We start from the raw sequence: 13,552 nt of genomic DNA on the forward strand, positions 1-13,552 counted from the left end.
CGCAGCAATAGTTCTTAAGATCGGGCTTGTTTCTAGGGGCAGCCATGTGTCCTACTTTACAGAGGATGGTCTTCTATAAAGGGGACAGCAGAGGACAGCCCTCTCTCTGAAGAGTTCATTGGTCCGAAACTGTTTTAAAAACAAATAACTTTAAGAAGGGAGAACAGCAGCCTTGGTGTTGCCCAGAAATAATTTGCACTCAGATAGCAAACAAGCAGGCACCTGGGTCACTTGCTCACAGTTTCTCCAATTATGATGAGATGTATAATTTAATTTTAAAAATTGAATTTGCAATCATTTTTAAATTGGCTTTGATACAGGCGGTGAGCATTTTGTGCTTGTCCAATTAACGTGCGGCCACTGATAAACAGGTCCTCTTGGACATGGAAGAAGGCAGAACAGGGGATGGAATGGGGTGTAGAAGAGTTGAATGGGGCAGAGTGGGCTTATGCGTGCTCCGTTGACGCACATGGGGGCCAGGAATGGAACCCCCATGCCAAATGGTTGCTGACTATACATATAAATCAGGATATGCAAATTTTACCCAAATCTGTGTCTTCTTTTGACTGCTTTTTCTTTTTGTGTGTTCTATACAGGCCCCACTGATTATACTCCCCCCCAAACCCCCCCCCCCCACACACATAGAGTTTATATTGTGATGTACATTAGAAGGCCATTTGTTTTATGTGATCAACAAATAAAAAGTTATGCAAGCTTTCAATGCTACATGAAGAGGGGGCATGTGTTCAAAATCTCTGAAAATATTCCCACGGAAATGGGCAAGCTGCTCTGCGAGACATTTTAGCAGTTGGTAGATAGCCTGACCTATAAATGCATGAAGTGTTGCTTTCAATTAGCACGTCGTGTTTGCCTTTGTCTGCTCATTGTTGTAAGGCTGACAAGGATCACAGGCCATGCATTCTCTGGCTATGTTTGTGTTGTGAATCAGCCAAAGGCATTCCTTTTGGAATAGATTCTACACACATGGAGAAGGCCTAATCCAGACATAAGGCCATTGGGATTGTTTGAGGATATTTGTAATGCCTCGCTATCTATTAAAGAGGGAGTTATTCGCATAACATGGACGTTTCGCACTCCAGTGTTTGGCTTCCAGCATAATACAAAGTATCCAGATTGTTTTCTGTACAATGTGGGTACAGGCAGTGCAGGCTGGAGGCATTCATCCTGTCCACTAAGCTCCACTGCAACCGTTTGCCATCTCTTTCCCATTGTAGATTAAGCAGATCCATGTAATGTTTCGGGGCATATCTGACTTCAGGACCAGGTTTGCAGTTTTCTCCTAAGTTTCCTACCAGTGGTGCTTTACATTTTTAAATTCTGAAACAGAAACAGAAACAGAGTATTACATCCTTTAGGGACACAGGTGGCGCTGTGGGTTAAACCACAGAGCCTAGGACTTGCCGATCAGAAGGTTGGTGGTTCGAATCCCCGCGATGGGGTGAGCTCCCGTTGCTCGGTCCCTGCTCCTGCCAACCTAGCAGTTCGAAAGCACGTCAAAGTGCAGGTAGATAAATAGGTACCGCTCCGGTGGGAAGGTAAACGCCGTTTCCGTGTGCTGCTCTAGTTGCTGCTTAGTGACTTCTCATGAAAGAAAAATGAGCACAACTGTGCAATCCCAACCATGTCTGCTCACTCAGGAGTCCTATTGAATTCAATGGGGTTTACTCCTAATCCTATATGGGATTAGGACTGCAGTCTAAAAAAGTTCCTGCCCTTTCCAGGAGTTGTTCATATTCTTTCACTTGCTTTTCTTCTCAATACACCCCTAACCAAGGCAGCTTATTATGTTCCTATATAAATAATAAGTTGGAATGAGTTGGTGGGTTTTCCATGTGAGGATAATGGATCATATAAGCAGACCCTTAATTGTGTTACTTAAAAATAAATTTGTTTTGGTCTCAAAGCTCAAGGGTGAGGGAAAGCTGAAAACAATGCAGTTAAATAGGAACCTATTTAGTTACAGTGGGCCTGCCCTCCAGTAGACGCTTTTGGGGATTTGGTCTTATATGGAATTATAGTGTGTTGCGCTAAGAAATATTTATTTCTTAGATACTGTATTTTATTGTATTACAATTTGAATTTTGTTCTATGTGGTACATGCAATTTGGAAGAATTCAGAAATAACACTTGTTAACGCATACTTTATTTGGAACCATTTACAGTTTTTGTCAAACACTGCTTTTCTGCCCAACACTGATTTTCTGTAACTATATTTTTAAAATCATACAACAGAATGGCACAAAAGAAAGAAAAAAAGCTGATAGAGGTAATCATCTGGTAGATACACCCCAACCAACAAATAGTTTAAAAAGAGATTTTAAAAAGTTCATTTTGAAAACTGACATGCTTCCTATGCTTGAGCTGCAAACTCAGATCCAGCTATGTCATGTATTCCACAGATAGTCCCTCCCCACACCCCATCATTAAGTGTCATCCAGAGATTGAAGGCCTACCTAAGAGGTCAAGGTGAATATTACCCCTGGACATAAGTATCCAAATTCAAATTGTAAACCATCTTATGTAGCATACTCCTCTTCTGGATGTGATTTTGCAACACTGGAAAAGAAGAGATGCAGGGTCACCAAAAACTGTGCTGAGAATCTAGACTCCTCCCTCTTTCCGAACTGTCACCTGGCAGCAGCCATTACATCAGGCTGTAATAGAGGAAGGAAGAAAAGTGATGCAAGGCCATCATCAGAATTGCTGTAAACCCAGGCTCCTTCCTTCCTCGTCATTTGACGGCAACCATTCCAATGACACAGCTGAAAAGCCAGCCATGTTTGGCTCCTCCCCTTCTTGAACTTTTCTACCCCAGCTGGTCATTAAAAGAACTTGTAATTAAGAACTTGTGCTTGAGTTTGCTTATTTCCACCTCTCTCTCAATCTCATGGGGTTTTTTTAGATTGCAAGCCTGAAGGCAGGGCATCTCTCATCTGTAGTGACCTGGAAGACTTGCTGGGCTAAAGTGTGTGATCCAAAATTCTTCAGACAAATAAGCAATCAATAATTTAATCAGAAAGTATGTGGACAAATAAAAACTCCTCCATTCACTTCATTTAACAGTTGAAAAGGTGAGGTCCTAACTGCTTTGAAATTAGGAGCAAAGTTCTTTTTACATCATCAGAACAGCTAAAATAAAAAAATGTGGGAAGCAGGAGTAAACTTGGTGCAGGAAATTAAAAAGAAGTGGAGTTGCCAGGTGGAAATCCCCAAGAAAATGGGTGGTGTTCAACTATATTTTACTCAGAGTAGACCCAGCAAGAACATAACTAAGTTAAAACTGTTAATTTCAACAGGTCTACTGAGTAAAACTTAGTTGACTACAACCAGTGCTTTTTCTGGTAAAAATAAATAAATGAGGTGCTGCTACTTGTAAAGTAACATGGGTGGCAGCACATAATGGCTGCCATGGGCAACAAAAGGAAGTGCTTTACCACCACAAAAAAGCACTGAATACAACACTATACCTTTAAGGGCCTAGTTCCATGATCACTGACTAAGAACATGCCATATTTCTTCCTCAGGACTGAGAGGCAATTTAAGGGAAGGGATGGCAGTAATGGAAAGAGGAGCCTAGTTTGCTGTGTTCAAGTCCCATGTTGAGGTATCTCTCTCACACACAAAAAGTAGAATTATGGCATTTGTGTGCCTCCTATTCCTTATGATACTGCTCTGAAATTTTGACTTGAGGCTTTGGCCTGCCTCCGATTTAGCCGAGGCATTAATGTGTTTCTAAAAACATTCCCTGCGGGATTTGCAGCTTTATAGAATCGTGCTCAACCATGTTTTCAGTATTAGCAGAAATGCCTCCAGGGATCATCTTTTTCCAACAGCATCCTTGGACTTCAGCCGCTGTCCTGTAACCAGAGAATGCTCAGGAATCTTGGCGCTGGGTAAACAAAAACAAAACAAAAAAGTACTGGAGCCATCCTGCTCCCAAACTGAATGTCTCCTCTCTACACACTTCTGTTAGGATTCTTCCAGGCTCTGCACCATGAAGATGGTAAGGCTAGATTTTTCTCCGCTTAAAATAATTTTTTTTTTTGCCCTGCAGAGATAGTACTGTTGGGTTAGATTAACCTTTTTTAAAAAAGGACTTTTTGTATTCCTTTTGCCAGGATGTTGTGGTGCTTAATTGGGGCATCCTCGAGGAGATTTCCTCTAACAACTATAACTGTTGCAAGAAAAGTAGGACTGAAAGCATTAAATTGACTTAATCAGGAAACACTGTGATATTCTAAGCTTTGAATTGTTGGTTAACCATGAGTGTTAACTGTTAACCACTTGGGCACACTCGTGTAACAGTGGGCATGGGCACAAGCACAGCAGATGATGTGTGTACCATTTCGCTGGGTTTGGGATTTTGAACCAGGCACCGATGACATGTGAGAGTAACATCAGTCACAGAATGAGAGAGACCAAAAAACATCATCCTGATGAAGACAGAGGTAACATCAGGGAAATGGAAATATAGAAGGAGCGACTTCAAATAATTCACCATAGCTGGGAGGGTTAATAAACTTCTCCTGTCTCTCTAGCCAGCAGCAGGTATTTGGACACAGGGTCTCAAAAGGACAGGATGAGGCTCAGACATGCTCACGCCTCATACATCAAAACAGCTGAAGGGTTCCTGTTACACAGCTGGTGAGTAATATGACAAGGCTAAGAAGTTCATGCTGGGGGGCGGGGGAGAACGGAGAAAAGGGCTTAAGGCAGAAGCACAGCAAAAAGTAGAACAGGAGTGCAATAAGAGCAAGACTGTGTGATCTAAAAACTGCCATCGGACGTTTTCCGTCTCTGCTGTTTAGTACACAATGAAATTATATACATTTCAGGATCTAGGTGGATTGACTTGGCTCTTAAACATTGTCTCTGGATTCAGCTCATTAATAAAAAATTGGAATTTCCCCATGCTTGAATCTTTGATGTACCCATATTTCATGGTTCTTAGATTCTTGGAGATAAGGCAGAACACCTGCGGGAGAGTGTGCTCTCCATTTTTTTCTCCAACCTCCTTTTAAATTTCTTACACTTTATTTGTGAGAAAATTCTCATTCAGTCAGAAATGTCCAAACCAAGGGTTCATGGGTGGGCATCCTTCAATGATAGTTTAAGGGGAATAATAATGTATAGGGATTTATGGAGATGAGAAGAAAAGATGCATACAGGATGTGCATAAGATGATATATTGCAGAAACATGTGGACAGACCACCCTATAGACCATAGGAAGCACCACACAGCTGCTCCTGTTTCTAAACTTTGAGCTAGGGGTGGAGAACCTTTTTTTTTCTCCTGGGAAGTGCACATTCTGAGAGTCAATCCATCGGTGGATGCATGGGCCTGAGCCATAAATGGATGGGGTAGCTCCTTTTGTCTCGTTCTTTCTCTCCCACCCCTCTCTCTCTGCCACCCATTTCTTCCCATTCACCTGCATGAAATTAGTCCAAGTGCCACCCCTGCTTTAAGCAAGCACTACACATTTTCAGACTGTTTCTTAATCTAGGAGGTTCTTGCCTAGAAGCCTCTAATGGTTTGCATATCCCAGTGGCATAGTTATTGATGGTGGTGCAGGCTGCCAAACATCTCTACAGAGGCTCAGCAATGCTGAGCCAACATCAGCATTGATGAGTTCTCCCCACTTCTTGACCACTGCATGCATAAAATCTGCCCCCGTACAGTGTGGTGCTGCGGCAACCAGTTCTTGAGCACATTGCTGTTGCTTCTCATTGAAACAGTAAAGACCTCTTAGCTCTCTTCTGATAATCTGATTAAACATCTCCTTCCTTAATTTCATTTGATTGTGAGGACTTAATCTTGGACAAGTTGACAGGTGTGTATCATACATTGCCATGCCAGTCAAATGCAGGTTTCCGGGACCTAGATCTATCTTTCCATCATCTGCTCTTTATTTCCCTTGAGTTCTTTGAACTGGTTGCTATTTTTCTTGCAGGAGAGATCATGTCCACTATTGAATTAAATACTACAGCTGCTCCTGGTTGGCCTGCCCTTTGTGCACAAAAACCCAAAGCACTTTGATCTTCTTAATCACATTTATATTGCAGTTGTTCTTCCTTCCCTTTCTCCTGCTTGCATTTATACATAATTTGTGCCCTAGATTATTTCCTACCTTCTTATCTTTATTTTTTGCTGTGTCTTTTATCACCAGTTTATACCGCATATGTTTTATACATATTACATCACAATACCAGAAGAAGTGGCTAAGTAATTGATCTTACTATTTTGTTATTGGTCTTGTAGTAGCTTGAAGAAATCTGGTTCCATAGTGAGAAGCTGGAAGGGAACACTGCAGTGCGGTTGTGGCTGATGCCCATTGGGACTTGTAGGGCAGAAGGTTGGAAGTCCAACAGTATTTGGAGCCTGCGCCAATTCTAGTTTTGTCCCCAACCTGCTCCCTGCTGAATTCTACAAGGGCAACACTGATACTGAAGAAGCTGATGGGCAGTGCTACTCCTTGGACTGGGTGTAAGTAGGAAGGCAGGAAGATAGAGGCTGAATGATACCAGACTGAGGGCTCATTCACTCTTACCTTTTGTCCCAAGCTTTTTAGGTAGAGGTCTGCATTTTCCCAGTCCATATCCAACTGCTTTCCCCACTCTGCTGCTTTCTCCAGGAAAATCTGCTCTTTAACGTTGAATCAGAACAAACAGCAATTCAGGGTTTCTGTGAATTGTCATTTGCTCCAATTTGGTGGTAAAGAGTAGGCTTTGGCAGGGAAAGAGTAGGTTTTCGTGGGGAAATTGCTGAGGCAAAGAAGAAGAAGACAGGAAGCTTTGAAGCATAAACCTGTGCCTAGAAATGCAGAGCAAAGAAAGTATGGATGAGCCCTTAAGTTGGTGGAGCAGTTCCTTCTCCCCCCTAATGGTCCAGCCTCCAGTGCTGCTGTGTGTTGCCTACTTTTTGTTTAAAGGCTGCAGCCCTCAAAAATAGGTGGCTTGCGTCAATAACAGAGGTGGTAAAAGTTAAACAGAAAGGTATCCCACATCACCTGTAGGACTTATTGCTGGTCAGGTACAGAAGCAACTTGCTGCTCAAGTGTAAGGAATATCCACTCACTCCTTCATAAGGTAATCTTAACAGGCACACTTCTTGCATGGAAAACTGGAACCCATGTCACTCTTTTCTGTCAGCACTGTTACAAGAGTAGAGCTGCTCTCAGGACAGCCTTGGGTGCATCACATTGATTGCCTCTATTTTTAAACCTTCACCCAGTAATGTTCCTTTATGGACATTCGGGACCCATGTTTTTCCTGAGATCAGTTACCTTTGCATCAGCACTTACCAGCTGGTGGACAGACTTGAGTACAGAAATAGGGTGTCAATGCCGAGCGACTCCTGTCCTCCATGTATGGCAATGAAATCTGTTTTCCATCCTGCCCTCCTTAATGTTTCACTTGAACCTGATAATCCATTTGCAAGCTCTTCCACTCAAATGCACAACCATATGAGACTACCCACTATTCAGCCCCGAGTGACTTTCATGTGGAAATACTATTTACAATATGAAGGAAATGCTTGGGTTTCCCCCCACAATTTGAAATAATCAGAAAGAAAGCCTCAAACAGAATCACATGCCAAGGAGCTAAGGAGATTAACATTCTCAGGGGAGCTATGAAGATCATATACCAACCACAGCAGCATCCCGGATGGCTGCTGTAACATGATTCAGAAGTGAGGAGATTTCTTTAGCTCAAAGCATGTTTCCTAAAATTTTATGAGTGCCGTTGCTGTTTAGCTATTTAAGCCATTTTCACTTTTGTACCGAAGGTGCATTCATAGCACCAAATTGAGGGTAATTCACTCGGTAATTATTTATTCCTTTTGTATCCTGCCCTTCCTCTTAAGAGCTCAGGGCAATGTACATGGCTCTCACTTTATTTTGCTTTGAGATCAGACTAACCATAGGAAGTAGATTAGGCTGGGAGAGATAGCAGCTGTCCCAATATCACTTAGTGAGCTTCACAGGAGAGTTGGAATTAGATCCCAGGTTCCAATCTAACCACTTCACCTCACATAAATCACTGACCCCAAGAAGATATGTAGAGGATATCTCTCCATCATCTCTGCTGATGGTGGAGAACGTCTGAATTGCCAATAAGCTTCTGAAGGAGAAGTCATCTGATTGGATTCTTTGTAAATTGCTTAGAGGGTTTATTTACAATTAAGTGGTATACAAATTTGGTTAATAAATAAACATTTGCATCACTACCTGACCCTGAAAAGAATCAATGTGTTATTTCCAGGTTTGAATTTGCCTGTGTTGAACTGCCTGCCTGAATGTTTCAGCATACTCTCATTGTCACCTGATTCACATGTAACACCAAGCCATACCATGAACAAACGTGCTGGCTCCCAGGGAAAAGATTGCACCTCCTGTCTTGCCACTACTGCACTGTTGTGAGGTAAGTCATAGTTTGCATTAGTGTTCCATCTGAATAATTATTTCATTACAGACAAACTACAAAGTGTAGCCATGGTTTGTTCTGTGACATTCGTGGTTTGTTGCGGGGACGGAATAAATTGCAAGCCTGGGTTCATACATAAAGCTAAGTCAAACCATGGCTTAGCTCATAGCAGCGTAGCAGCAGCAGGACCAGAGGAAGAGCAAAACAGCCATGATATTCTATCCGGAAACCCGCACGCTTGCTTGTTTGCACGAAGCCATAGTTCGGCCTAGCACTACATGCAAACTGGGCCATTTCCATTCACCTTCTCTTGAGCATTTTGAACTTTCCCAGTTTCCTTCTACAAAGGGTACCCAGTGACATCAGAATGTGTTAGACCGTGCTGAAAGCAGTTCAGCTTGCACTAACTCAAACTCCTTTGGTTGAAAGGATTCACTTTTTGTAACGAACCATGTTTGGGGTTTGTGTTTGGAGGGGAAGGCAGAGGCACTTGAAGTACAAAATATGAAGTAGCGGAGGGGAGAGCTGAAGGGTGCGTGCAGCGGCAGTAAGGTGGTGGGAAAGAGAGAGTGGAAGGAGGGTGGAGGGAATTGGCAAGGTGGAGATGGGTTTAAGATATCATGTATTACTTCTCATCAAGGTCACCCTAGGCTTCAGTTTATTGTGAAGTTGTTTTCAGTGGCAGTGTAGACAACATGCATTTAAAGTACATTCCCCACCCTAAAGAATCCTGGGAACTGTAGTTTATCAAGTGCAGAGCTATAGTTCCCAGCATCCTTAACAAACCACAGTTCCCAGGATTCTTGAGATGTGTGCTTTGGATGTATTGAGAAGCCATTGCTTCTCAACTACATGTTCTGCCTGTTGTGAAACTCACACACTAAGGGTTTGAAAACCTACCCTGATAGTTACACCTAGACAGTGCTGTTAGCACATTATGGCTATGATACTTTTCTTTTAATTAATGGAATTACATTAATATTAATTATGCTGATATTTATTAATATTGTTTTATTGAACGATATGCATTTTAGAAATAGACATATAAATATACTATCCTTTCCCCTCATCACAAAGGGCATTTACTGTAGCAGTCAGATGACCTCTTCAGCGCTCCTTGTTTCCTCAAAGCTGCATCTATGGCAAGTGATATCTTATCATAGGCTGAAATGTCCAAGAGTCGGCAAGGACTGGACTTCCTACCCGGCCCCGGCCCCACAGTCCCCGCAAACCGTTGTGATGATGAGAATATCAAATCACGCACATAATCGCTTAGAGACGGCTGTGAAATAAACATAAAAAGGATGATAATGGTTTGCAGTTGTCATGAAAGAATTAAATAACATGTATCTGATATTGGAAGGAGGCTCACGTGTGAAGTTACTCTGAATGTGTTGGATTAAAGTGCACATTAGTGACATTTGAAGTGATCCTGCTATATGGCTCCAAGCGCCTTGGTTTGGCAATGCAACCCTGTCATTTAGAATTCTGCAATATGAGTATCTTTGCATAAGGTTTATGCATCAAATCATTAAGGATGGAACGTGTTCCTATCCCATCCCCAAGAGTGTTTTTGTTGCTTTGTTTTTGCTTACAGTGAAGGAGCCGGGATACTGGGCACAAGTTCAATGTGTGTGGGTAAAATGGCAGGTTGCCAAAGAGAGTGTCAGCAACAGGCTAATGTGTCTCAAGGGACTCTGTGTCCCTCTACTGGTAAGAGGGAAGAAAATCCCTTCCCCCTTATGCAGAATATAACAAGATGCCCCTTTTTGCCTTTGTGTATTCTGTGGACTTTCATTTGCTCTGATTTTTGTTGTGGACATAACTGGCATTAAGAAGTAAACTTTGTGGAACCCCCTTTTCTTTGCTTGCATAAAAATAATTGTCAGTCACTGTTATCCCCCACCAACCCTGCCTTGTGCTGTTCTCCCAATGTATCAAGATATCTGGCAAAGGAACCTCCTTTCAGTAATCTGAATCATGTGCAGAGCATTTGAGGGGCATTGCATTTACAGGACATTTGTGGAGTGTTTGTGTGGAGTGATTTCTGATCATTTGAATGTAGTCTGGAAGGAAGATAAATAGCAGTGTGCCTGGTCTCACTTCTGGTAGTAGCACTGCTACCGCCTTTCCATTGTCAGCAAAACACAGGCATAGTGCGGGGGATAATAATCTGAGATAAAGCAAAATTCAAACTTGAAGGCAGTGCTTTGATCTTCAATTTTCCTGGGTTGTTGAATTCAAGTAGAATTTATGGTATCTTGTATTATGTGCATGTGTGCGTTTTCTTGCTTAGGAACAGCATATTTTAGATCAATTTGCATATTATATGTGTTCCCTGGCACTTATGCTGTACACACATACTAGGCATGGCTCACTTGCTGCCATATTTCCATGTGTGAATATTTCAGTTAAATGCTTGGAAGAACCACCAAGCATCACGGAGTAGAGAACTTTAGGAAAGGGATGCCCCCACAAGGCCAATTATTCATGGTGCAATTGGGGCTCTAGAGTCTGAGCTTTCATTGGGAAAAACAACAACCCAAAGAAAGTCTCTAGCCCTTCTGGAAGGTGAGCTATTAATCAAAAAGTGCACCCTGACTAGACGTAGGGTCACAGGTTTCGTATTGCTCTGCAGAGCCGTTCAAGAAGTCTGACGGGTCCTTTCTTCCATTCTGATGAGCTGGGAAATAATCCTCTCCTGTTCTCTTTGAAGGGAACTCTGACAGTCTGGTGGTTGCAGCAGCTAAACATAGGACTGCTTATATGTCTTCTGTGGGATTTTTGAGGGTGGTTTGGAGGCAAAAGGTGGTGCTGGAGTGGTGACAGGGAGCACATTTTGTTGCCAGAAGGGCTTTTCCTAAGTTGGGTTGCAACAGTGGCACTACCATCATACAAATAGATGATGATGATGATGATGATGATAATAATAATAATAATAATAATAATAATAATAATAATAATAATAATAATACTGTAAACTGGTCCCCAAATGCACATTTGGGTGAAAGGTCTGAAATAGTTGAAGGCTACTGGCTCAAAGTATGCACCAGTCATGAAACTAGACTCTTAAGTTTATTGTCTCCCCAACAAAAACGGGACAAGGAAGCTTCTCACAGCCAAGATACAACTAACTCCAGTGCCATCTAGTGACTAAACTATGTAACCACACTATCCACACATGAAGCTACAAAGATGGGGAAAACTTAACTGTCACACTGCTAAAAAGTCTCAACAGATAATCTGCCTGAGCAACTCAAACAACAAGTGGGGCAAAAGCAGAATATATTAAGTAAGCTATAAGAATAAAAAATAGCTATGGGAAGGAGGCATAATAAGTGCAAAAAGTCCAGGGTTTTTTAAAAAGTAGATTTGTTATGCTAGGGCGGCAGAGCACTTTAATTATACAAACTTAAATTTATGATATGCATTTGAAACCCTCCTGTGAAATACAGTCTGTAGTCATCCAAGTCAAACCCTTGATCTGTTAAGCTCAATTTTGTCTACACTGACTGGCAACAGCAATCCAGATGGGATCCCTCCGCCCCAATCCTACCTAGAGATATGAGAGATTGAGTCTAGGGAAATTTTAACATGCAGAGCATGTGCTCTATTGAGCTACATCCCATCCCTATGATAACTAGTTACCCTCTTTTCTGCCTTTGTAATTTCTAGATTGACTTACTGTAATGTGTTGCATACATGGCTGTCGCTCAAGGTGATTCAGAAACCTTAAATGGCTTTAAAACGTAGCTGCCTGTAAGTTATCAACCATAGGCTATTGTAAACATGTTGTTGTTTAGTCGTTTAGTCGTGTCTGACTCTTCGTGACCCCATGGACCAGAGCACGCCAGGCACTCCTGTCTTCCACGGCCTCCCACAGTTTGGTCAGACTCATGTTTGTAGCTTTGAGAATACTGTAAACATATGATACATATTTTGGAACAACTTCATTGGTTTTCAGTTTGTTTCCAAGCTTAGTTCAGGGTGCAGTTTGTGAATTTTAAAGCTGTTCTGTTTTGAATATGATTAGTACAGAAATAGCAAGAAAGAGATGGTAAATGATAGAGGCTATGAAAGACAGTAACTTGTTTCACACTTGACTTATCCAGTCTTCTGTCTCTCAAGAGCCTTAATCAAAATAGTTCTGAGCATACAGATACCTGTCTCCATGCCAACTTTGCTGGGATTTGTAATATATCCTGCAGCCCTTGCCCAGTTTTAGGAAGAAAACATCCAGTAACATATACTAATACAAGGTGCATTTCATATTTAGAAGCTGAATAGCAAGGAGTAACATGGGCATAGAAATACTCAGAATGAATCCTATACATTCCTTTGCACAATATAAATAACTGTCTTATTTGATCAAGCCAGTACTGCATCCTCTATCTAGAACACACCTTTGCTTTCTCTGCCATTATAAAGCAATATTCTCTCATGTACTGCAAAACAAGCATATCTATGTTTTGGATATATTTCAGTACAATCCTACTGATGTCCACTGTGGTTTGTTCTGACTATCTGACATTGTATGAACAACACAACCAAAGTTGTTCCTAATTAGTTGCCACCTTTTTTCTTGGAAAGCTACATTGCTTTTTTACAGCTGCATGACAGGCAGGAATTCAGCAAATGAACCATTACTGTGTCTGCATGCTGGGAAAACGTCACCTGCTGAAATTTGCCTTATTATACAGTTATTAATGGCAAATGATCCAACCCAGAAAAGTATTGTCAACTTTATTCCTACTCCATATTTTTTATTCTGTTCTTCTCAATATTGCTTTTTATTGCACAGTATCAAGAAGCCATAAATTAGGACAATAATGCCTACCCACTTCAGACGGAATGGTTGTTTCACATTTATTGCAAATACTGTAAGCTGTTTACAGGCAGACTACATTACGGTGAAAAACACAATAAACTTCAGGGGGGGGGGAATTGTGGCATCTGACCTCCTAACCTCCTAATTTCAATTGGTGCAAGTAGCAATAAGCCTGCTGGAATATGAATAGGGTCCACCATTTTAAAATCTCGTACAGCTGTCAATGCTTCCATGATATCATGGTCCTTTTTAACAGGATACTGTGGGCAATCTCGGCCC

The 13,552-nt window shown here is 41.6% G+C and overlaps 1 long non-coding RNA gene across 1 annotated transcript in view; it reads left to right on the forward strand.

Moving 5' to 3' along the window:
* Positions 1-3,855: 3,855 nt before the first annotated feature.
* The window catches only part of LOC128407579 (uncharacterized), a 30,866-nt gene continuing 21,169 nt past the window's right edge, over positions 3,856-13,552 (forward strand). The window contains exons 1-3 of the long non-coding RNA XR_008328836.1: positions 3,856-4,024; positions 4,560-4,665; positions 8,284-8,442. This is a non-coding gene — a long non-coding RNA (uncharacterized LOC128407579). The remainder of the gene's footprint in view (positions 4,025-4,559; positions 4,666-8,283; positions 8,443-13,552) is intronic.

Source organism: Podarcis raffonei, chromosome 2 (genome assembly GCF_027172205.1).
Source record: "Podarcis raffonei isolate rPodRaf1 chromosome 2, rPodRaf1.pri, whole genome shotgun sequence".
Taxonomy (NCBI): Eukaryota; Metazoa; Chordata; class Lepidosauria; order Squamata; family Lacertidae; genus Podarcis; species Podarcis raffonei.